General features: G+C 34.2%; 1 pseudogene across 1 annotated transcript; it reads right to left on the reverse strand.

Annotated features, from left to right (window-relative positions):
• Positions 1-6537: 6537 nt before the first annotated feature.
• LOC307176601 (ATP-dependent RNA helicase DDX3X-like) lies at positions 6538-21957 on the reverse strand (annotated as a pseudogene). The gene is made up of 3 exons: positions 21828-21957; positions 20745-20850; positions 6538-8064 (listed from the first exon to the last, which is right to left on the reverse strand). The product of its transcript is annotated as an ATP-dependent RNA helicase DDX3X-like (transcript).
• Positions 21958-26244: the final 4287 nt, after the last annotated feature.

Consider the following 26244-nt stretch of genomic DNA (forward strand, 5'->3'; position numbering starts at 1 on the left):
GTACTAGTATTCCTTTTTTGTGTGTTTCCTGTTGTTCCATAGTTGTGGTGTTGTCTTTATTATTTTTATATTTTTACTTTTTAATATTTCTTAAATTTCTCTATTTTTACTTTACCTTTTTGTTCTTTTGTGGGATTTTTTTCTTATTTTTCTTTTTTTTTGGTGGTTTTTATGTGTTTAATGTTTGTTTTTTTTTTCTTTTTTTTTTACATATATATATATATATATATATATATATATATATATATATATGTTTGTTTGTTTTTGTTAGTTTAGTCCTTATGGATAGCTTTCATTTTTGAGTTCTTTTGTTTGTTCTGTTGTTTTTTTTATTTCTTCTTTTTTTTTTCCTTTTCTGTCTGCTTCTTTGTTTCTCTTTGGTTTTGTTTTTTATTATTTGTTTTGGGTATGGTTTGTCTGTTTTCTTTCTTCTTTTTTATTTTGTGTGTGTATGTTCCTGTTTGTTTTTGTCTTTGCTGTTTGTATTGAGTTTCATTTGTCTCTTTGTTTTCTTTTCCTTTTTTCTTCTTTCTTTTTACTCTGGCACTGCTGTGAAGCTTGTGGGCTCTTGAGTCCCCAGCCAGGGATCAGGCCTGGGTTTCTAGGGTGGGAGTGTTGAGCCCAGGATGCTGGACTGCCAGAGAATTCCCAAGACAAGGAAATATTAATAAGCTTTCACCCTCCCAGAAGTATTCATCTTGACACCAAGACCCGGCTCCACCCAACTGGCTGCAGGATCCAGAGCTGGACACCACACACCAAACAACCAGCAAGACAGGAACACAGCCCCACCCATTTGCAAACAGGCTGCCTAAAGTTGTACAAAGCTCACAGACACACCAAAACACACCACATGACGTGGCCTTGCCCATCAGAGTGAAAATAGTTCCACCCACCAGAGCACAGACACAAGTCCCTCTCACTGAGAAGCCCACACAAACACTTGGACCATCCTCACACAACAGTGAGCATATAAAAGAAGCAAGAGGAACTATGATCCTGCAGCCTGCCAAAAGGAGAACATAAACAGAGTAAGTTAAACAAAATGAGATGACAGAGAAATATGTTGCAGACGAAGGAGCAAGGTAAAAACAAACAACACCAAATAAATGAAGAGGAAATAGGCAATCTACCTGAAAAAGAATTCAGAGTAATTATAGTAAAGATCATCCAAGATCTTGTAAATAGAATGGAGGCATGGATCGAGAAGATACAAGAAATATTTAACAAGTACCTAGAAGAACTAAAGAACAAACAACCAGTGATGAACAACAAAATAACTAAAATGAAAAATATACTAGAAGGACTCAGTAGCAGAATAACTTAGGTAGAAGAATGGATAAGTGGGCTGGAAGACAGAATGGTCAAAAACAATTCTGCAGTGCAGAATAAAGAAAAAAGAATGAAATGAGTACAGTCTCAGAGACTTCTGGGACAACATTAAATGTACCAACATTCAAATTGTAGGCTTGTGCAGTTGCATGGAGAGCTTTCCAATCCTCTTTCCTTAGTTGCAGCACCCCTGGTGCTCAGCTTTGCTTTTGGCTCCACCTCTGCATGTGTGCCACCCTCAGGCTTCTGTTCCCCATACAGGCAAAAGGAGTGAAAGCAGTGACTGATTGGGGTACACTTACTCATTCAGGCCATGGAGGGGTATGGCAGCCACAACTGGGGTGTGCATGAAGTGCCTGTAGCATAAACTGGAAGGTAGTTGCACCAGACTGTGGCACACTTTCTCTGGTGGGAGTCCCTCCCAGTGTCTATGGAGGCAAGGGCTGGTATGTGGGGGCAGTGGCAGCCCCACCCTTTGCAAATCACTCAGCAATGGCACTTCATTTCCTAGGCAGACCATGCTTCTTTTATGGGTACTCCCAGCCACAGAGTTCCTCACTCCCGTCCCTTCTGTTATATCTGCACAGCCAACAGTGCTCCTCTGCCCAGTCTGCTCTCTTAACCCCACGCTTTAGTACTCAGTCCCTGCCAGGAGTGGTAGAGTCGCATCTCAGACAGGGGTGCCCATGGCTGATTCCTGAGGAGGTTTTGTGATGGGTGGTGCTTAAGATCCCAGAGCCTATGAGGGTGGAAGAGACCTTGGCCTGAGGGAAGGGTGAGCCTGCTGAGATTGGTGCCCATGGAGGCTGAAGACAGCAGGTGGGGAAACCAGCAGTGAGAGCCCCATCCCTTGCATGTTACTCAACAATGATGCCTTGCTTCTATGGTGTCCCAGGCTTTTTCCACAAACTTTCCTGGTTGTGGAGCTCCTTACTCCTGTCCCTTCAGGCTGTCTTTTCACAGAAAACAGCTGTCCCATCTCTGAGTCCATGTTCCAAACCTCACTTTCCAGCATCCAGCCCACCTCTGCAACAGGAGACACACAACTCAGACTGAGGTGTGCAGGGCAGCAATATAGACCAAGCGCACAGTTCTTACTTTGTCCTGCCTTCCACAGACTGTCTGCTGCATTCTCCTTTAATCCCCTGAAAGTCCCTTTCTGTCCCAGCCAATTTACCCACCGTGAGGAGGTTTCTCTGACTGTGGAAACCTCTCCTCACCTTCAGCTTCCCACCAGGGTTGCTGGTCCTCTTTTTGATTCCTCTTTTCTTTTTTTCGTTCTTTCATCCTACCCAGTTGTGAGGGGATTTTTCTTGTCCTTGTAGGTGTCTGAAATCTTCCACTAATGTTCAGCAGGTACTCTGTTAGAATTGTTCCATTTGTAGATGTATTCTTGATGTACTTGTAGGAGAGACAAATTCTGCATCCTACAATTCTTGCATCTTAACTCTGCTCCCTATCATTATGTTTAAAACTTATAGACAGAGATTAGAGATATAAGACCATATTTTTCCTTTTCTTTTTTTCCTTTTGGCCTAACAATCTTCAATACACTTCATCCATTCAGTTATTTTACATTGCAGAATAAACACCTTTACTTGAGGACATCATTTACTTTTATTTAAATACTCTTTGAAAAGAATATCTTAATCATCACATTGAATTGTAGCATTTTCTATATATGATACACAAGTAATACTAAGTCTACAATTAAACAATAATTTCTCACCATAGAAAGGGAAACAAACTAAAATTATGATAAATAAGATAAAAACTAAAGTCAATAACTTAGAAACAAAGAATATAATCAACCAGTTAGTGACCAATACTTAGGGAAATATTATATTTATATTTGCTACCATAAAAGAAGTCTGTCAGGGCTTCCCTGGTGGTGCAGTGGTTGAGAGTCCATCTGCTGATACAAGAGACACAGGTTTGTGCCCCAGTCCAGGAGGATCCCACATGCTGCAGAGCAGCTGGGCCCCTGAGCAATAGCCACTGAGCCTGCACATCCAGAACCTGTGCTCCACAATGGGAGAGGCCACAACAGTTAGAGGCCTGCGTACCACAAAAAAAAAAAAAAAAAAGAAGAAGTCTGTCATATCTCAGTTCCAAGAGTTTGTAATATAGCTGGCTCTTTATTCAGCTCTTCATATGCATCAATTCATTTAATTTTCACAAAAATCTAGTGAAGTAGATATTACTATTTTCCTTTTATAAATGAGGAAACAAATACAAAATAATATGTAACTTGTCCAAGTTTGCATATAAGGAAAAAAGAGCTGAGATTCACACCCAGTTTTTCTGTATCCTGAACCATTGCTCTATACAGTTCTTTCATGAGGTGCCCAAGTACATTTTATCCTTTATGTGTACCTATTCATTTTTAAATTGTTTCTTGGTAAGTGAAAAATATGTTCTCAAGCTTGAAGTTATGTAATTAGTTAAGCCACAATTCAACAAGTCAAGTCTATTGATCTTTCAGACGCATGGAAGAAGCTCATGACGTTGGCAGAATATTTATTAATATAAACACATGTAATTGGGAAAAATTATTTTCCTGTCTATCACTACTTTGTTGGGTTTACCTAACATTTCACTATAATTGTTAGGGAAACAGTTATGTCTCAATTTAATGTAAAAAGTTTACCAAACTGATGCTAAATACCAGTCAGTTATTTAACTTTTTGTAATTCCATTTTATTTTCTTTTTTTTCCTTTTTTTTTTTTTTTTTTTTTTTGGCTATACAGAAGGTTTGTAATTCCTGCTGTAGGAATTGCAGGAGGGAGCTCATTGCAAAACTATATCTTTGGGAGCTCATTGCAAAACTATATATTTTTATTATTATTTTATTTTAGTAAAAAATTCATTTTTCATTATAGTGAGATTAGAGGATCAAATGACAATGAAAACTTGACAAGAATAGTTTACAGCCTTTATTTGTTTACTTGTTTGTTTATTTAGTCTCTTGGAAAAAGAATGCTGAACTTACTAAAGTGTTTGTAACTTGTAATGCACTGTGCCATTTTAGCTTGAACCTGTGAGAAATGCTGGTTCTGGATGGCCCTCTGCTCTCAGTCAGGCAGTGGAATTGACTTACAACCTCCTGAGCCCTTCAGAAATATCCCTTTTTCTTCCAGGACTCAAAATAAGCTAAGGCTCTTTAGACACATTTTATATTCTAACTAAAAAAGAAATGAGTATAAAAAAAGTTTTCAACTTTAGATTTCTCAGTCCCCAGCTTTAATTAAAATGGAAATTATGTTTTGTTTTCTAATATGAACACAGAAAAGGACAAATTTCAACAGAAAAGTGATGTGGTGTATATTCCAGATGTGTTAAACCAATAAATAAAAATAAAAGCTGAGTAAAAAATCACATTTCTAACCTGATTCATGATACGGAAGCAAGATAAACCAGTAAAGCATATTAATCACAGTGCGTGAGGCTTTCTTATTATTTTTCTCATTTTTCTTTCTTTTAACTTCTGCTTTGTAGAATATTTTCTTAAATACTTAAAATGAAAAATTAAAGCTGATATATTTTTGAAGTGCTATTTAGGAGAGAATTTTTTAAATTAAAGCAACAGATGTAAATGTGGTAAACAGGATATATGTGATCAGAATAAAGACATCGGTGAACTTTTAGCTCATGATTAAGAGTTTTTAACTTCTGCCCTTAAGTCTCACAATAAACCTCATTTCTTTTCATTCTTCTAGATTTTGCTCCTTGAACTCTTTTCTGTAAACACCAGTCACTTGAAATTGAATATCCAGAAGATCAGCACTTTCAAGTCATATGTCCTACCTTACTAAACTAGGCTAATATAGAAAATTCTAAGGGATGTCATTGTTTTTGTTCTTTTTTTTTTAATTATTTGCTATTTTCCATTCAAGGCAAATGTCACCACTAACTACTAAAGTATTATTGCAGGCATATTTTATTCATATAGTAAACATTAAAAACTGTGATTTAGTTGAATTTTTCTTAGACTCCAAGATTGCTTCTAAAAATCATATAAGACTAACTCACATTCATGACAGGTTTATTAAGGACAAGAGATATATTAAATCCTTGGAAGTTATATTTTACATTAAAAGTAAATTAAATCCATAAATTAAATGTGTACACAGATGAGCCTAGTATTAGCAAACTGTAATGAGGTACTGTTTAATTTTCCTGTGCTAGGTACATTCATCAGGACCCACTGAGTCTCTCTGATAATTGTCAGTATGCCCCATGTGTCTGCCATTTTCTTCATTAGAATCAGATCTCCTTACAATCATAAGGCAAAGCACATTTTTATATTAGGGAGAAAGGATGGCATTACTATCCCAATATTTTAATCTGGAAAACATATATCTGCTATTCTCTATAATGACATATTTGGGAAGTCAAATATCCTTAAAAGAGACATTTACTATAATAAAGTCAGTCTACTCTTTAAATACTTAAGTAACAAATAGTGTTTTGTGTGTAAATGTGTGCTTAAGTTTAAAATGTATAGATTTACAACAACAAAAAATTGCCAAAGTTCAGTAAATTTATTTTGTCAAAACAACTGATATCTTGAGCATTACTGACCCAATAGGACATCAAAATAAAAATTGTCTAAAGCTAAAGCATACTACATTAACAAACAAATGATTTGCAGTCACAAAATTATAAATGCAGTTTGGGTTGGGGGTAGGTGGAGGGGAGTTAATCCAAATTACAGCAATGGAAGTCTTCAAACTATCTTCTGAACAAGACCATTGATTTTTCCTTTCATCTCTTTTTGAGACATTGAGTTCCCTTTAAGAAAAAAACAATCAATGGAGTATCACAGTTGGTAATTTGTTACAAATTCTTGAGACTATAAAAGGTATAATCTGGCTAAATTACATGTGGTTTCCATATTAGCTTGTTTGGCAGGATGATCTACTACAAAGTAGGCTAGTTGCCCCACTAGTCAATCCCCCAGTAGTTAAAATTTCCTCTATATCCATCACTGTTATAAAAGCTTCCATAGCCACATCCACCAAACTCTCTGTAGCTGCTTCCATCACCTCTGCTGCTGCCAGTACAGCTGCTACTGAAGCTGGAATTGCTAAAAACACTACTATGTGAATAATATCTGGCACAAATCCTCCACAGAATCTACTACTCTTAGAATGTCCACTACAGCTACCCTTGTAATGATGTTGATATGTCTTATTTTCAAACTAAGATGGCACTTCTTATTTAGTTTCCACAAGAAGATCCAACAAACCCTTGGTCATATTTATGTTCCTCTTGTTAAAGAACAAGGTGGCAAGGCCAAGGTTTCCTACACATCCTGTGCAGTCAATGCAATGTACATTTTCTTCAATACCATTTGGCAAGTCAAAATTTACAACTTCTTTCCCATTTGAAATGTGAAGTCCTCTTGCTGCTCCTGCTCTAGCCACTAGGATTTGGCTTTTTCCTGAGAGGAACTGGTGAAGACTTCTTCATCATCTCTCCAAGATCATTCTCCATGGATACTGGTACAAGCATATCCTTCATGGTGTAAAAAGTCCTCCAGACTATCCGCACATTTTTGGTCTCCACAAACACTAAGGTCAATGAATTCTTTCCTGTTGCACTTAAAAGGTTAAGCAGAAATAACTGTTTGTCTTACTCTTTTGATGTGAGGTTCTCAGAGGTAGAGCCAATATTCCTGCATCCAAAAAGATATATTCATCCAAGAAATCATGAGCAAGTATCTGTATTTCCTTAGGGAAAGCAGCACTAAACATGTTATGATAAACTCTCTTTGGTGGCATAGTATCTTGTTCAAGTATCCCATATATCTGATGTTCAAATCCCATATCAATATAAGATCCACTTTATCCAACACCAAGTATTTGTGGAACTCTAATATTTTCTCTTTCCATCATGTCTACCAGACCTCTGGGAGTAGCAACTAACATGTGCCATCCACATTCTAAGTATCGAATCTGCTAACCAATACTAGCATCACCATAAATGATGTAAGGACTATCTCCAGGCCAGTATGAAAATTTTCTGGCTTCCTTATAGATTGGTACTGCCAAATCTCTCTTGTTGATGCTAATACCAAAGAGATTGGATATTGGATATTACCCTTACCTTCTGTTTTTCTTCATGGCCCTCAAAGTCTCTCCTTGACCATCTGAATAAATATGACTCAAGATCGGCAAAAGAATTTTTACAGATGCTGTTTGGGTACAAGACATCAAGTGTCTTTCTCTTTCATAAAAAGAATAGCACAAGGTTGCAGTGGAGCCAAGTGAGTATAAAAAGTAAGCTTGATGTTTCCCATAATAGTTTCTCCCATCTTAACATCAATAACACTTTCAATGTGTGGGAGCCAGCTATTGGCTTTTGCCTCAATTGAAATGTCATATTTCTCAAAGTTAATCTCAGTGTTATCTTCAGAAAAAAGTTCCTGCTCCAAGCAGTCACTTGGAAATGGTTTTCCAAACATTTCTATTTGTCACACCAATGACAGTTTCTACCATGTTCAAATTTTCCAAAGCCACACCTGTCACCATGGTAGCCAGTGTTGTTATAGTCACTCTCTTCATTATCATCAAACCTTCCCTTTAGTCACTTCCACCATCACTGAAGAAACTAGACTTTCCTCTTGAATCATTATGAGACTCAAAATACTACATGTATCCTTATCTTTACTAGAACTCCACTCTGAACTGTCTTTATCATTGACTTGTTTAGTAATTCCTTTGTTCCTTGAATGGAAAGGAATATATCACCCTTTGCCGGCTGTCCTTCCTTGACTCTGATTATCTGGAGAATTAATGTTGCTGGTCCAGCCCAAGGGCATTTTCTACTAACACAGGATCCATCCGTGAAGAATACAGATAACTTGGAATCTCCCTCTGCTGCTGAGTGAGTATGTTTGATGAACAGTAAATGACTCTCGCTGGAGAACTGTGGTTCTCTAACACATGTAGAATTTTGTTCCAAAAACTGAGATCTCCAGATATATAACCATGTTTGAAAGAAATGTCTCTGAACAATTTACAATTCAAAAAAAAAAGCTTTACAACATTATCACTCAATGATTATAAGTATGGCTAAGAAAAATATTTGATAAATGTGTATTTTAATGGTTTATATGTTTTCTAAATAAATTTTAAATTATTTAATTATTTAAAAACCACCTCTTCAGATGTGTTTAATTAATACTTCTCTAATCAGACTATCATACCAGGTTAAATGTTATTGTATATATTTCAGCCAGAAAGATTGATTGAGATTTTATAATTTGTTTTTTCCTTGTTTATTCTATTCTGAGTTACAGTGTAACTTAATGGTCTATACTTTTCTCTGTGAAAAGGAGTTAAGTTTTTGGGTACTAAGTAAATAACTGTGAATTCACTTAATGGTTTGCAAGTAGCACAATGCCACAATGTAATAGTGCAAAGTGAAAACTATCATTTTAGAGATTGCTTTGAATTTCATTTTTGACAACAAATGAGTTTATATCAAATATTATGTGCAGTTAGAATCACTATAACTCTGTGGATTTAGGAGTATATTATACAAACAAACAAATTATTGGCTAATACTTCTTGACATATTCAAGGTTAAATGTTGACAAGTGCAATGCAAACTCTTCACCCTCCCATTTTAAATACTGTAAGTAAAATACAAAATGTTTAAATGTAACAAGTTAATAGATTTCCATAATCCTAATTCTATAAATAGAATTTTTCAGGTCTCAAGATGCAATGCAGATAATCTAATGTCCAATACAAAAGAAATTATTTTATTAGTGATCTTTCCTGGATTATGCACAGATGAAGTGTAATCAATACTTCTTTGTGATTTTTGTTCCTTTGGAATTGATAAATTATAATACCATATAATTTTCAGAATAATATGATTTTCAAGCTGTAAAATACTTATAAAAATACATATCCAACCCTTCATTACCTTATAGATAAAGAAATGGGGATGAAGATGTTAACTGACTTGCTGATGTCAAGCTTGCTATCTAGTGACAGATTTGAGAGAATAAGTCAAGATACTTGATTCCTATATCAATGAAATATTCTGTACGAGATACCACCCTTCCTTTTAAATTAACACTAAAGCATAATAAATGGATGTTTCACATAGGTACTATTATTCCTTTAATGCAGATTTCTCTGCTTTACAGCGATCATGCCTTCTGGATTAACTGGAAAAATAACTATCAGATTTCTTCTTTTTATTCTGAGTAAAGAGTTTTCCCAAACTACACCTGATGTGAAATTTTCTACCTCTACCAAAACCCAATAAATAACAACATGAATTTCTTCTCTTTCCCAGGTATTCAGAAATTTCCCAGAAATAATTACAACAAAAGGTTCCAGGAGAAGATAAGACATATGCTGAGACATTTGTGTTTGACAGGAATTTAAGCATTCATGGTAAAGAATGTTTAAGTATGGGAATTAGATACACTATTTCAACATACAGATTTCCTCTGAGGAAGTAGAACTGGACGGGACAAGGAAGATCAAGTTTTAGTTCTATACATGAAGCTATTTCTGTCCTTCCTTCTTTTTCTCCCTCTCACCCAACCTCCTGCTTTCTTTCTCTTCCTTCTTTTCTTTTTCCCTAGTTTTAAAATTATAATCTGTATGGTGTTAGAGAATGTCCTAATTTCATGTGGGCACAAAAATAAACTCAAAATGGAGTAAAGACCTAAATGTAAGACTGTGTACTATAAAACTCTTAGAGGAAAACATAGGCAGAACACTCTCTAACATAAATCACAGCAAGATTTTTTTTGATCCACCTCTGAGAGTAATGAAAATAAAATAAAGAAAGAAATGGGACCTAATTAAACTTAAAAACTTTTCAATAGCAATGGAAACCATGGAAATAAAACTCACAAAATGGTACAAAATATTTGCAAATGAAGTAACCAACAAGGGATTAATCTCCAAAATATACAAATAGCTCATGCAGCTTAGTATCAAATAAACAAACAACCCAATCAAAAAATGGGTGGAAGATCTAAAACATCATTTATCCAAAGACATACAGATGGCCAAGAGGCACATGAAAAGATGCTCAATATCACTAATTATTAGAGATATGCAACTCAAACTACAATGTGATATCATCTCACACTGGTCAGAATGGCCATCATCAAAAACTCTACAAGCAATAAATGCTAGACAGGGTGTGGAGAAAAGGCAACCTTCCTACACTTTTGGTGGGAATATAAATTGATACAGCCACTATGGAGAACAGTATGGAGTTTCCTTAAAAAACTGAAAATAGAGCTACCATATGATCCAGCAATCCCACTCCTAGGCATATATCTGGAGAAAACCATAATTTGAAAGGATACATGCACCCGAATATTCATTGCAGCACTATTTACAATAGCCAGGACATCAATCTACTTAAATGTCCATCGATGGAAGAATAGATAAAGAAGATGTGGTACATATATACAATGGAATATTACTCAGCCATAAAAAAGAATGAAATAATACCATTTGCAGCGTACATGGATGGACCTAGAGATTGTCATACTGAGTGAAGTAAGTCAGACAGACAAAGACAAATATCATATGATATTGCTTATATGTGGAATCTTAAAAAATGGTACAAATTAACCTATTTACAAGACAGAAATAGAATCACAGATGTAGGACACAGTTTGGTTTCCCCTTGGTAACCAAACTTATGGTTACCAAAAGGAAAAATGGGGGGAGAGATAAGCTGGGAGGTTGGGATTGACATATACAAACTACTATATATAAAACAGATAATTAATAAGAAACTACTGTATAGCACAGGGAGCTCTATTCAAAACTCTGTAATGACCCACATGGGAATAGAATCTAAAAAAACAGTGGCTATATGTATAACTGATTCACTTTGCTGTACAGCAGAAACTAACACAACATTGTAAACCAACTATGCTTCAATAACAATTAATTTAAAAAATAAAGTGAAGTAAATATGGTGGTACATGCTAGAGAGACATTTTTTTCTGATTTTATATATATTTCAATATAGCATGATTAAAAATAAATAATCAAAATATTTGAATAAGAAAAATGTACCCTAATTGGTAACTAAAGAAATTGGTAGATTAACAAACTACATTTATGTAATTTTAGGAGAGAAACTCAAATGAGATAACCTTCAATATATATTTTAATTTAAGTTTACATTCTGAACCCTAAGCCCCCAAGTGAAATATCAAAACATTCATCTTTATGGTTATTTGAATGGGTAACAAGCATTCCCAAAGCTGTATAGTTTGGGATTTATTTGAGAGAGATTAGTGTTCCCTTGGTCTCTTGAATTGACCAGCTCGCTCTCCTAAACTGAGAAAGATGAAATTTATTTATAGGTCCTCAAGCTTTTATTATTTAAATTATAAATATTCCCCAAACAAGCTAAGCTATTCCCCATACTAGCTGTAAAAAAATTAGCAGAGGCAATATATGTCTACAAATATTTGTGTTTCTAATCTAGTGGATAATTATGTAACTTGTCCCCATATTATCACTGAGGTGAAGGTGGATCAGTGAGGAAGTCTTGTAAAAATCTGCATATTGATGAACTGTTAAAAATATTTTCTTCACAGCCCCAGGATTGAAAGCTATGCCACTAGATCCATAATTTTTTTAATAATAATTTTTCAATCCCTTTAATTTTTCCTTCCCACAGATAAATAAAAGGAAACTATCTGATTTCCTAGATAATGACTTTGCAGAGTTACTTAGAGTATTATTATGATGATTATTATGATGATTATTATATTAACATTATTAAGATATAACATTCATCTATGCTGAAGAACTCTTCAACATAAGTGATTCCAGGAAATATCTTACCCAGGGCACAGTCACATCCATCAGTTGACTCCCACTCTGAGCTATAATATTCAGTTAGTTTCATTGAGTTTAGTTGTTAAAAACAATAAAGTGTAGGGTTTTAAGTTTTCTCTTCATTCTATATCTCCTTGTTCTTGTTATTATTTTCATTTTTTTCAAGTTCTATCTCCTTTGACTGTCACTAACTGTTTGATTGATTAAGAAAGGATCAAATATTTATAGAGCCTCAACTGGGTGCTACACAATATGTCAATGGCTTTTCCAAACATCTCACTTTTTTTTCACCTTTACAGCAGTTCTATGGACTGCATAATCATCCAGCATTTAAAATGAGGAATTTGAAATTTAGAGAAATAAAGAGTGGTGGTCAAAGTAAAACACAATAAATCCTAGATGAGGGTTTAGCTCCACACTTTCTGACTATAAGTCTGTTACATCATAGACACCTCCCTTAACTTGGGTGCCTTGTTAATCTTTTCATTTATTTCTATATTTCTATACAGTGAGGTAATCTGCTGTCACATTGTTTGGTCTTTAATTCCTTCCTTCCTTCCTTTCTTCCTTCCCTCTCTCCTTCCTTTCTTCCTCTTTCTTTCTTTTTTCACCAGTAGTGATGTGATAATAAATTTGTCTTCAAAATAAAAATCTTTGACATGTGAGCTCTGGTGACCATTTAGTGTCTTTATAATAGATTCTTATAGCATATACACCACAAAAATCCCTATTCTTGATGAGAAAATAAAATTTAAGAATTATTTCTACTACCTTTATGTGATTTTTCTGTCTTCTGAGCATTTAACAGAAGTGTATTGGCTGAATCACATAAACTGTCTACACAGTGGAGTCAGTATTAATATCCAATTTATTATACAGTTAGTGAATTCACAATTTTAACATATTAATAACTTGTCTGATGTCAGCCAGAAAGTCTGAATGCCAGTTGTAAACTTATTAAGAATTAAATTTATTTTCTAACCTTTCTGTTAAGCACTCACTTTCCTTTAATATTGATAAACAATAGTTTTAGATTCTCAGTATTCATGAATTATACGCTAGCCTGAAAAAGACCATACTATTAAGACAATTTACTGAAGTTTATGTAGGTTATATACTGTATAAGTCCATTAGGTGATATAACAAAATACAACAGACTAGGTAGCTTCTACAAAATAAATACTTATTTCTCACAATTATGTAGGCTGGAAGTCTGAGATCTGGGGGGCAGCATGTCAAGTGAGACTTCTCTTGTGTCCTCACATGGCGGAAATGTCCCAGGATCTCTTCATCTCTTTTATAAGGCTCTAATTCCATTCACCAGAGTTCCACAATCATGACTTAAGCACCTCCCAAAGGGTCTAATACCATCACCTTTGGGGGTTAAGACTTCAACAGATGAAGTTTTGTGGCATATAAACATTCAGACCATAGCATCTATTTATACTTAAAACAGCTAGAAGTTTGGTGATTTGAATTCTCATTTGTCTTATGCTTGGTTGCCTATAGGAAAGTCGTTCTACTTCTTTGATTTTCTTTTCAGTATCTTAATCTAGTATACTACAATAATTTTTTTATGGCAAGATTATTATGAGATCAGTTAGATTATATAAGTAACAGAATTTCAGCCATATAGAAAGAATGTATTCTTCTACAGCAAGATCTTTAATGATTTGTGCTTCCTTTTTTAGCTCTAATATTGAATCAGTTAATATTAAAAGTCTTTGTAATTGTCCATTAGTAAATCATAAACACCTAGAAAATAAATAAATTTTGTCTGTCTTACTTGTGTTGAATCCCCTTCTGGTAGATTTCTGGCACACAGTAAAATTTCAATGAACATTTACTAAATAAATAATAATTGTGAGGTTTCCAGTTCTGAATGTAAGAAATGTAGAAGCCACCACTTTGTCCCAACACAAGTAAAAGCTGAAAGACTTAAAAATCTTCTTCAATTATTCTAGAATCCCCAAGAGAGGTGAGGACAGAAGGCAAATCACTGTTCCCAAAAGAGATCAGATGGACAAAAAATACAGAGAATAACAACTTAACTAAAGCAGAGACATGAGCAGAAACTGCCATGGGAGCCAGTGCCTAAGTAGGAAAACAAGAACTGCAATTGCCAAATTGCTGGAGGTTCAGTGTGGACAATTGTGAGAGTTAAAACTCCATGGGGAATGAGTCCTGGTGTGGGGAGCACAATGTGATATTTACCTCCAGGAGCTCAACCAGTTCCCCACTGTAAATATCAGAGGAAAATTCCCTCCTACAAAAAGCAGAGGCTGGGGAAAACGAATCATTTTGAAATACACCAGAGCACTCTGTTCTTAGCAAAGCCTGCTCTCAGCAGAAACTAGTTCAGTGGAGCCTAACCTGCTGGCATGTTATCACATCCTAACTGATTGGGAGAAGGGGAGGAAAAAAAAAAAAAAAAACAAGACCACTGTAGCCAACTTCTCCCACCTAAGGGGAGTAGAAAAAAGTTTAAACACTTGTGAATATCACAGTCCAGAGACAGGCATAGGCTCACTAAAATACTAAGACTTAATCACAGGACTAAAAATGTTTCCCCTGAGCCCTCAACACCACATTAGTGAAGGCCAATTTACAGCAGTTCCTTTATCTAGTCCATCCTGTCTGGCTATCAAGAAAAATTATATCGTATACCAAAAGGTGAAAAACACAACTTGAAGGGGCAGAGCAAGTCAGAACTAGACATGGCAAGGATGTTGGAATTATGAGAAGGAGAATTTAAGACAACTATGATTAATATGCTAAGGGCTCTCATGGATAAAATAGACATCATACAAGAACAGATGGGCAAGGTAAACAGAGAGATGGAAATCCTAAGAATGAACCAAAAAGAAACATTAGAAATAAAAGTCAGTATAATAGAAACAAGAAAGGCCTTTGACGAGCTTACTAGTAGACTGGTCATGCTTGAGGAAAGAATCTCTGAGCTCAGCGTATCTCAATAGAAACCCCCCAAACTGGAAAGCAAAGAGAATAAAGACTTAAAAAATAGAACAGAATATTCAAGTACTGTGGGACAATAATAAAACGTATAACATATGCATGATGGAAATGTCAGGACAGAAAAAGAGAGGAAGATTAGATATTTAAAAGAATAATGACCAATAATTTCTGTAATATAATGCCAAATACTAAAGCATAGATTCAGAAAGCTCTGAGAACATCAAGCATGACAAATACCAAGAAAACCTACATGTAGGCATGCAATTTACAAATCATAAACAATCAAGATAATGACTCAAAGACCTTCACAGACATCTCACCTAAGAAGATATAGAGATTTCAAATAAGCATATGAAAAGAATGCTCCACATCATAGTCATCAGGGAAATATAAATTAAACAACACATTAAAAAGGCTAAAATCTGGAATACTGACAACAACAAATGCTGGGGAGGATGTGGAGAAATAGGAACTCATTGCTCATGGGAATGCAAAATGGTATAGCCACTTTGGAAGAGAGTTTGACAGTTTCTTACAAAAATAAACATGCCCTTATTATATGATTCAACAATTGTGTTCTTTGGTATTTACCTAAAGGATGTGAAAATTTATGTCCACATAAAACCTGCATATGGATGTTTACAACAGCTTTATTCACAATTGCCAAAACTTGGAAACAACCAAGATGTCCTTCAGTGGTGAATGTATAAATAAATCGTGGTACATATATACAAAGGAATATTATTCAGTGCTAAAAAGGAATGAGCTATCAAACCATGAAAAGTCAAGGAGGAACCTTAAATACGTATTGCTGATCTAAAGAAGCCAATCTAAAAAGACTACTACTATATGACATTCTGTAAAAGCAAAATTATGAAGCCAGAAAAAGATCGGTGCTTGTCAAGAGTGGGGCGCAGGGAGTGATAAGGGATGAACAGGCTGAGCACAGATCATATTTAAGGCAGTGAAAATACACTATATGAGGTTAGAATGATGAATACATATCACTATATATTGGTCCAAACCCATAGAACGTACATCAAGAGTGAACACTAATGTAAACTATGGACTTTGGGTAATTATGGTGTGTCAAGGTAAGTATGTCAATTGTAATAAATGTACCACTCTGGTGGGGGAGGTTGGTAATGGGGGGGGACTATACATGTGTGGAGACAGGGGATATGTGTGAAATCTCTGCATTTTCCTCTCAATTTTGCTGTGAATCTAAAATTGATTTTGAAAAGTCCTTTAAAATAATAATAATAATTCTGAAGCATATGAATTTCTTTCTGTATCCTATAATCAACACAAAATAGGTAATAACATGCTCACAAATTTAAAAATGAATATAATGCTGTAAAAGTTAAAAAGGTAAAAGTAAATTTATTATGCTTTCATTTTAAATCAATTGAAAATCAATTGTAAATAAATTCACTTTAGTAAAATATGTAGATATGGATTTAAATACATATTCCAAAATTATAGTTAATTTTATACATTTGTTATTATCTCCATTTTAAAACATCTGAAGAGATTGACATATATTGATGTTAAAAACAGAAAGTTTTAGAGGTAAGTCTTAAGCTGTGACTATATGTCCAAAATCCTGCTTCCTACTGTCCGCAGGAAACTGTGTCCTGCCCACTATGTTGCACTGCATCCAGTAAAGTTGCTTTAGCTCAAATGTTTAGCCCCAAATATAACCAACTTTCTCAGCTCCCAGCTCAAAGATAAACAATGCCCTCTCTACTGAAGTAAACTTCTATATCCCTAAGTTTAAATTTTTACTGGATATGATGCTGAGAATTGAGTTATGGGAAAACTTTTACCTAAGCATTTTATTTATGAACAGGGTTTTACCTGAGATATCATTCACTGGCTGTTCCCTATATGTCTGAACTGTAAACACGATAACCTCTAAGTCAATACACCATATATCTCAATAGAACAGAATTTAATAAAGAATGAGTGTTTTTTGGCTTCTGATACAAGAATAAAAAAATAATTATGGTGAGATTTTGCCTGTAAGATGGCCCTTAGAATGGAGGCTTTGAGAATGTGTTATTGTTTTTTAGAGTAGCATTGTTGTTATAAAAATAACAAAATGTTAAGTAGTGGGAGAAGCAGAATTGGCATGATTTAAATTACAATTTTTTTGTGAGACTCCAGATTAATATACTCTGATTACATGTGGCATTTAATTAAATTATTTCATTTCAATACCCGCATTCTATAAATAGCATTAATATAGCACTTTCATTCAGATCACCAAAGGTTTACTGAATGACATTTGAGAACTGTGACCATGTGATAAGCACTAAACATTTTAAAATGAATGCCATGTTATCTCTTTTTATTTTTTCTTTTAGTAATAGTACAACCTATAGGGGAAGACATAAGAATAAAATTATCATTTAATTGCAGTGTGTAAAATACTATACCATATGAATGTAGATTCTCAGTGGCAGATAAACTGATCAAAGCAGCATTTATAGGAAAAAAACATGGATAGGGCGTATCAGCAAAACTATTATCTAGTCCAGGTTTTTTTTTTATTTTCTTAATATGAAATCTTGAGAAAATAGTTTCACAGTTGATCAAGTTTCTTTAATCATTAAATGATTGACCATTACTTAAAACAGCTAATATTTCTTGTGAAGCTTCACTTTATATAAAAACCTACTCCAGATGTTCCTATGGATACGAAGATCTTACTGAGTAAGAAATGAAGCCTTAGAGGTAGTACATAAAGAGAGCCTAACATCAAAGAATCATATCATTGTGTTCTACCCCCTGCTAGTTAATGCATTTGGCAACAAATCACGTTTTTCTAAGATCCCAGAGGGAAAAAAATGTGTAATTGTCTGAAACATGATGTAAAAATGGAAAAGACAGCACATGCATTCAGCTACCTACATGAGGAAGATAACATTTTCTATTTTCTTAAATTGTATTTATACTAGTTTCTGTTAAGGTAGCAACTAACAATAAAGATGAAATACAAAAGACATTTCAAAGTGTGATTTCCCAATACAAAATCAGATGACCCTGGGTAACTCTGATGCTTCTATTTCTGCTTTTGATCTAGTTGAGGATGTTATAACATGGGGTGGGGGCTGATGAGAGTAAAGGTGTTAAAGTACTTCTATTGAAGTAAGTGAGACTGCAGAGTGAAATTGTACAGCTTTCCACACCATAAATGAATTCTAGTTCATTGAAAGGATATAGACATGCTTATGCTGACAGAACTATTCAGTATATTCTTGCAAAATTTGTCTCTAATAATAAATTAAAATATACTTTCCCCTAAATGGATATCCCTTCCTCCTAAATTAAAGTTTAAATGATTTTTGTTGCAAACTGATTTTTCTTTTGCATTTACTTGCAAACATGGGGGAGAGGGAATGAATGCAATGTTAGATACGCTCATAAACACATTCAGTTCATGTAAAAGGAAATTTTTATCTTTCCTGAAGTTATTAATCAAAAACTAGTTCCCAAAGTAGCTAATCTTGTGTCAACAAGATAGATGAATATTAGACTACACACAGAAACTGAGATGTGCAGAATACATAAGTGCCATACATTCTACAAATTTCTGCACAAATATATTCTCTTCTAAAAGGTGATTTTTGTGAGTTTTGGTTCTCTAGTGATATTACTAGAAATTATTAGGACATACAATAAGGGGTACAAGATGTTAAGACAAAGAGTTTAGAAAACACTTTTTACTACTTATCAATCAGGGAAGATACTGACTGCCTGCTGTTTAAGAAAGTTAGTCCTGGGGATATATAAACCATTAGACCTTGAAAAAAGTGATATCTAAAATGTGCTGTTACCCCCATAGGTAGCTATATTTTCCATCTGGGTGAATTGAGCTGTGCAAATTAGCATGTGACCACAAACCAAGACCAAAATAAATCCAAGTCATGAGAGAAAGGTATCAAACAGGAAGGATGAGAGAAAAGTAAAGAAGAATCCCTGTCTCTTTTTCCAATTGCTTTCCTATTAGGTTTTCAAAGGAATCTGTGTTGGGTGAGAAAGATTTTGATTTTCAGATCCACAGAAAGATTTTCTTATATATATTGGACACAGAGGGGGATAGAAAAATACATGGCCTCAAGGTGGAATGAGTAAGTCAATAGTTAGAAAAGATTCAATGAATTGGAAAGAATTGTGTATTCTTAAACCATCTACAAGCTTGGCTAAATTAAGTGTATCTAAAGGGAAATCACAGTTCTTTCTATTTTGGAAAGAAATTGTTTTATGTTTAATAAAATCAAAAATATTTAATTGTATTTTATTTTAAACCAAACTGAATGTTAAATTCCTTATAATTGTATTTTTGATTACCTATTACAGGTCATTGTTCTACACTTACCCTAATTGTGTGTAAATCACACAAACACACACAAACATACATCGGGTTAGAGTATAAATGAAAACACATATGCACCAAGAAGGTATAGACATGTTTATTAATCACATAATAAGACTTTCTAGGGAGAGCAGGGTTGACTCCCAAGCAGGTCCAAAAATGGTTTGAAAAAGCAGGAAAGGAAGACTGGCTTGGGTTCCTGCAGCATGGGTCTGATATTGTGGGGAAGGTTTCCTATGTGACCACTGGGTTTCTGTGGTTTGAACTTCCCATGAGGGCTAACAGAGGTAGCATTCCACCTTTCTTACAAGCCTGCCCAGATCAGTTCTGTTTTATGGCCTGAATGTGGTCTAATTCTGTAAAATCTTTCATGTATGCTTGAGAAGATGTGTTTTCTTTTGTTGCTGAATGGAGAATTCTGTAAAGTTAATTTGATCAAGTTCATTGATAGATCTGTTCAGGTCAACTCTGTCCTTCCTGATTTTCTACCTGCTTAATCTATCAATTTATAACAGATAGGTTTCAAACCTCCAACTTTTTATTTGATTCTATTTTTATATTTTCTTTTTGTGTGTTATTTATCCTTCTGTTTTTCTTAAAACTATTTTAATGGTTGTCCTAGAATTTACAATATGTGTGTTTAAATAATGTATGTGCACCATCAAATTTCGCTATAACTTTCTGTGTGGTGCGGTTTCTGTCAGTAGCTCGGCTGAGTTGAGCTAGAGAGAAATGAGCTGCTGGATGTCAGAGAAGCCAACTCAAGCAACAAGCCAACAAATGAAAGAGTTTAGTCTTTAATCATTTACCGCAGTGGCAATAAGCAAGAGGCTAGAATGAAGTAACCCAACTCTGCGTTTCATTTTCCCCGGTGGAACAGCGCACCAGGCAAGGGACAGAGGGAACAGCGCAGATGTGCGGGTTTGCTGGCTGCTGATATCCTGAAGAGAAGGGTCTGGCACTTTTAAGGATCCTAAGTTCAGGGAAGGCTGGAGAGAGTGGATAGGAGTGGAAAAGTACTGGGTACCGAGGCATAATGGGGAAAAGTGTCTTCATGGTTTCCTGCCCCATTTTATCCCCTTTTATCCCCCTTAAGGAGGCATCACCAGAGGAGGCTGAAGAGGACTTCTGCCCAAGGCCTCAGATGAATAGACCTCAGAATGAAGGCACAGAGGCTGTGGCTGCATATGTGTGAAGAGCTTACTGTCCAAGGGCCTCAGACCTTGACGCAACTCTCTTCAGAGACTGCAGTGCAGCTTTGGCCTGTAAGACATGACAGGTAAAGCCTTTATAATTGCCTACAGTCAGGCCTGAAAAAACACACATTGGTTTTTAACCAGGAGCCAACCTCTTCAATTACCTTTAAGAATTTATCCTCAATTCCTCCTTCCCATACCTTGTGACATTGCTGTCATGTATATCAATTGTCCATAGGTTATATATTCCTGATACATAATTACAAAATTACTTTAAACAAGCAGTTGTCTTTCATATCAACAAAGAACAAGAAACAAATACTTTATTTTGTTTTCATTTATACCTTTGGCAACTCTCTTCTTTATGTAGTTCCAAGTTTCTGACCTGTATCTTCTTTTTATTTGTTTCCTGCTTGAAGAACTTCTTTTAATGTTTCTTGCAGAGCAAAGATGCTAGAAATGACTTCTTTCATCATTTTTTCTGAGTCTTTATTTCTTCTTCACCTTTGAAGGATAATTTCACAGGATATAGATTTCTAGGTGTTGGGTTTTTTTTTTTTTTCCTTTTAATTCTTCAAACGTTTCAACCCACACTCTTTTTTTTTGGCATGTTTTTTGATGAGAAGCCTGCTGAAATTCTTACTCTTATTTCTGTCTAAATGAGTGTCCTTTTTTTTTTATCCTCCTTCAATATTATCTCCTCTCTTTTTCCCCTGCAGTTTGAATATGGTATGCCTAGTTGTGAGGTTATTTTTTTCTTTTTATTAAATTTTCTTGGTGTACTCTCAGATTCTTCAATTTATGGCTTAGTGCCTGTCATTAAATTAGTAATTACTTATTTACTAATTTACTAACTGGTCATATTACTTAAAATGTTTCTTCTACATTTTCTCTTTCTTCTTTTCTGATATTCCAATTGTGTGTAAGTTTTACTTTTTAATTATTATGATTATCCTACTGTTCTTGGATGTTCTGTTCATTTTCTTTCCTTATTTTTATTTTATTTTAATTTTTAATTCATATTTCTCTTTGTATTTCAGTTTGGAAAATTTCTATTAATCTATTGTCAAGCTCACTGATTCTTTCCTCACCTATGTAGAGTCTATTAATGAACCTATGCAAAGCATTTTTCAGTTCTGTTACTGTATTTCTAATTTCTAATGTTCCCATTGATACTTTCTTAGCATTTTCATCTGTTACATTATTGACATAATCTGTCATGTTGTTTACTTTTTCCTTTTGAGTTCTAACCTTAATAATTTTAATTCTCTCATCTGATAATTCCCACATGTGTCATATCTGAGTCTGATTCTGGTAGTTGCTTTACTTTTTCAGAAGTTTTTTTCTTTCCTTTTAGCATGCCTTGTTTTGTTTTTTTTGGTTTTTTTTTCCATTGAAGCTGACATTATGTAAAGTAATAAATAAGGATTTAAATACACAGACCTTCAACATGAGGATTTATACTAATCTGGCTAAGAGTAGGGATGTTAGTGTACATTGTAGGCATAAGTACAAAATATATCATATTTCTTTAATGTCCTTATGTTTGTCTCCTTGTGCTTTAAAGCTTTCCTTTGTACAGACCCTTAGAGGGAAAATATGTTTCAGATTTCTCATAAGTAGTGATAAACAAGTATTGGAACACAACTATGATGAAACTTATGGCCTACATTTAAAGGGTAGATCTACCTGAAACTTGAAGAAAGTGCCATAGCTTAATGCTAGCATTAAATTTTCTAAGAAAAAAAAACTTACTTAAAATGTGCATTTATTACTTTGATGATCTGTGTTTATCTCTTAATATCATTTATTTATTAGGCATCTTTTTTTCATTTTCATAGAGATGCAACATGGAGGTACATTGTTTAGGAGTAATGTTGTACTTATTTGAGGCTTCATTATTTCAAAGGAATCAATAAAATTTATAGTGGGAAAGGGGAAAAGGAGGAAAAAGAGAATAAGAATGAATACTGATATGAATAGCTAAATCTAAGGGAATAAGTAATTATATATTCCTATTCAGAAAAATGCAAACTATTTTAGCAATAAGGTCTCCCTTTACTCAAGGGTAAAATTTGATTTTCATCCATATTTCACAGAACAAATAACTCTCATTCAAAATGAAATTTAGAGTTTTATAATCTGCCTTATGCTGAAGAGTGTATATAAGAAAATCCTTAAAATATAAAGAAATTATTTCACCAAAATAGTTTTGGGGAGTTATATACATAACAGACCAAGGGTGAATTTACTATTTGAGTCACATAATCATCACTGTCAGATTCCATGGAGCAGCACACTGACAAACTGCAAGCATAAACCACCTGATATTTTTTCTTTGTGTTCAGGGATGGAGAGGTTAGTAATGTATTTCCAATATATCCTTCTTATTCCCTCTGTCTTCTCACTGACTTAAATGCCATCAAAGGAAACTAGCTTACTAAGTTTCAGCAGCCTCTGATCTTGTGAGGATTCTAGGTACCATAAGAAATTATTATGAAATGGGTTTATTTCTTCCCCAGTGACTGAACTTTCTGGAAGTGCAGCCCAATTAGGCCTGAGTAATGTCTCCCAGAAAAGATTGGGTTCTATAGAAGAGATTAATAGAGATTAATAGAGGTACCATTCTGAAAATGGAAACAAACTATATGTCCTTGTAACCTCCATGACTGTTTTTTAAATCTTTATTTTCTGTAACTTTTATTTACAAGTTTATTGATATAGGATTTACATATTAAAATAGTCACTCTTTTTAGGTATATGATTTGGTGACTTTTGGAAAATATATGAAAAACCTGGCACCCACCAACTTGACTTCCATCCTTACTGTTTTGTCTTTTCAAGACTTTCATATAAATAGGATCAGATAGCATGACATTCCCATTTCCCATTCTTCAATCACTCAAATTTCTGAGATCCATCTATTTTCTTTTTTGGGAAGGATGGCAGGGTAGGGTGTTGTACCAGCAGGTCATGCAAAATAATATTCCTTTTTATAGATGTTCAACCATATGTTGAGCCATATGTTCGATATCCCAGTTTTTGGGTATTAGTGAATATATACAAGCACTATATATATATATATATATATATATATATATATATATATATATATATATATATATATATATACATTTCAGTTGTGGAGTGGGATAAGTGGATCACATCAAAAGTTGATGTGATTTTAGAAGCAACTCTCAAACCATTAGGCAAAGAGGCTGTGCTAATTTGAATTTCCATTGGCAATATATGGACAATTCAACTGCTTTACCCCCAATCAGCTATTGGTACTCTCAGGATTGTTATTATTCCATCCATCTATCAATCCATATCTATCTAAATATCTATCATCTATCTATGTATCTACCTATCATCTATATATCTAACATTTATCATCTTCATATTATCCATACTGGAATATTTGTAGTGATATTTCATAATTTGAATTTGCCTTTCTCTAAAAGCTGAAGACATTGAGCATACTTCATGTGCCTATTTATAATCCTTATCTTTACATGAGTTGTTTGTCTTCTTACTACTGAGTTGTAAGAATCCTTTAACAGATATGTGCTTTGCAAATGCTTTCACTCATCCTGTAAGATGTCTTGGAGATAAGCAATCTATCTAAAAAAAGAATTCAGAATAAGGATGGTAAAGATGATCCAAGATCTCAGAAAAAGAATGGAGGCACAGATCGAGAAGATACAAGAAAAATTTAACAAAGACCTAGAAGAACTAAAGAACAAACAACAGAGATGAACAAGACAATAACTGAAATGAAAAATACTCTAGAATGAATCAATAGCATAATAACTGAAGTAGGAGAAGGGATAAGTGACTTGGAAGACAGAATGGTAGAAATCTGTGCCATGGAACAGAATAAAAAAAAAAGAATTAAAAGAAATGAAAACAGTCTTGGAGACCTCTGGGACAACATTAAATGACCAACAGTCAAATTATAAGTGTCCTGGAAGAAGAAGAAAAAGAGAAAGGGTCTGAGAAAATATTTGAAGAGATTATAGTTGAAAACTTCCCTAACATGAGAAAGGAAATAATCACCCAAGTCCAAGAAGTGCAGAGAATCCCATACAGGATAAACCAAAGGAGAGAGATGTCAAGACACATATTAATCAAGCTAACAAAAATTAAATACAAAGAAAAATTATTAAAAACAACAAATAACGTACAAGGGACTCCCCATAAAGTTATCAGCTGATTTTTCAGCAGAAAATCTGCAAGCCAGAAGTGAGTAGCAGGATATATTTAAAGTGATGAAAGGGAAAAACCAAAATCAAGAATAGTCTGCCCAGAAAGGTTCTCATTCAGATTTGATGGAGAAATCAAAAGCTTTGCAGGCAAGCAAAAGCTAAGAGAATTCAGCACCACCAAAAGCGCTTTACAATAAATGCTAAAGGAACTTCTGTAGGCAGGAAACACAAGAGAAGGAAAAGACCTAAAAAAACAAACCCAAAACAATTAAGAAAATGGTAATAGGAACATACATATTGCTAATTACCTTAAATGTAAATGGATTTAATGTTCCAACCAAAAGACATAGACTGGCTGAATGGATACAAAAACAAGACCCATGTAAATACTGTGTACAAGAGACCCACTTCAGACCTAGGGAAACATACAAACTGAAAGTGAGGGGATGGAAACAGATATTCCATGCAAATGGAAATCGAAAGAAAGTTGGAGTAGCAATGCTCATATCAGACAAAATAGATCCAGGATAAATCACATTTTGGGTCACAAATCAAGCCTCAGTAAATTTAAGAAAATTGAAATCATATCAAGCATCTTTTCTGACCACAAGGCTATGAGATTATAAATCAATTACAGGAAAACAAAAAACAATCTGTAAGATGTCTTTCCAATTTTTGTAGAATCTTTCAATGAACAAGAGACTTTAATCATGATGAAGTACTGTACACTATTTTTATGGTTTATGGTGTTTGTGCCAAAGAACTATTTGTCTAACCCAGGATCACAAACATATTCTCCTATGTTTCTTATAGAAAGCTATGTTTTTTGCCCTTAGTTTTGGACCATGATCCACTTTAAGTAAGTTTTTTAAATGGTGTGCAGTAAAGGTGAAAGATGAGTTATTTTCATATGGACGTCCAATTTTTCCTGCAGTATTTGCTGATAAGACCACTCTTTCTCTATTGTATTAGCTTGGTAAATTTGTCAAAAATCAGTTGACAATGTATGATTGTTTTGAGCTTTTTTTCTTATTCCCTTTATGCTACTGGGTTGATCTGTATATCTATCCATAATTCAATTCTGCACTGACTTAATTATGGTTACCTTATAGCATGTCTTAACTTTAGATGAGTTCTCCAACTTTTAATTCTTTTCCTCTTTTTTATTATTCCAAGGCTTTGTTTTTCCCATGTAAATTTTTAGTATTAGCTTGTCAATTCTAAAAAAAAAAATTAGGAATATTAATAGAGTTTAAATTGATTTTAGAAAATTTGTAATTTTCCAATATTAGTTCAAATC

The sequence above is a fragment of the Stenella coeruleoalba genome, assembly GCF_951394435.1.
Source record: "Stenella coeruleoalba genome assembly, chromosome: 18".
NCBI classification, from domain to species: Eukaryota; Metazoa; Chordata; class Mammalia; order Artiodactyla; family Delphinidae; genus Stenella; species Stenella coeruleoalba.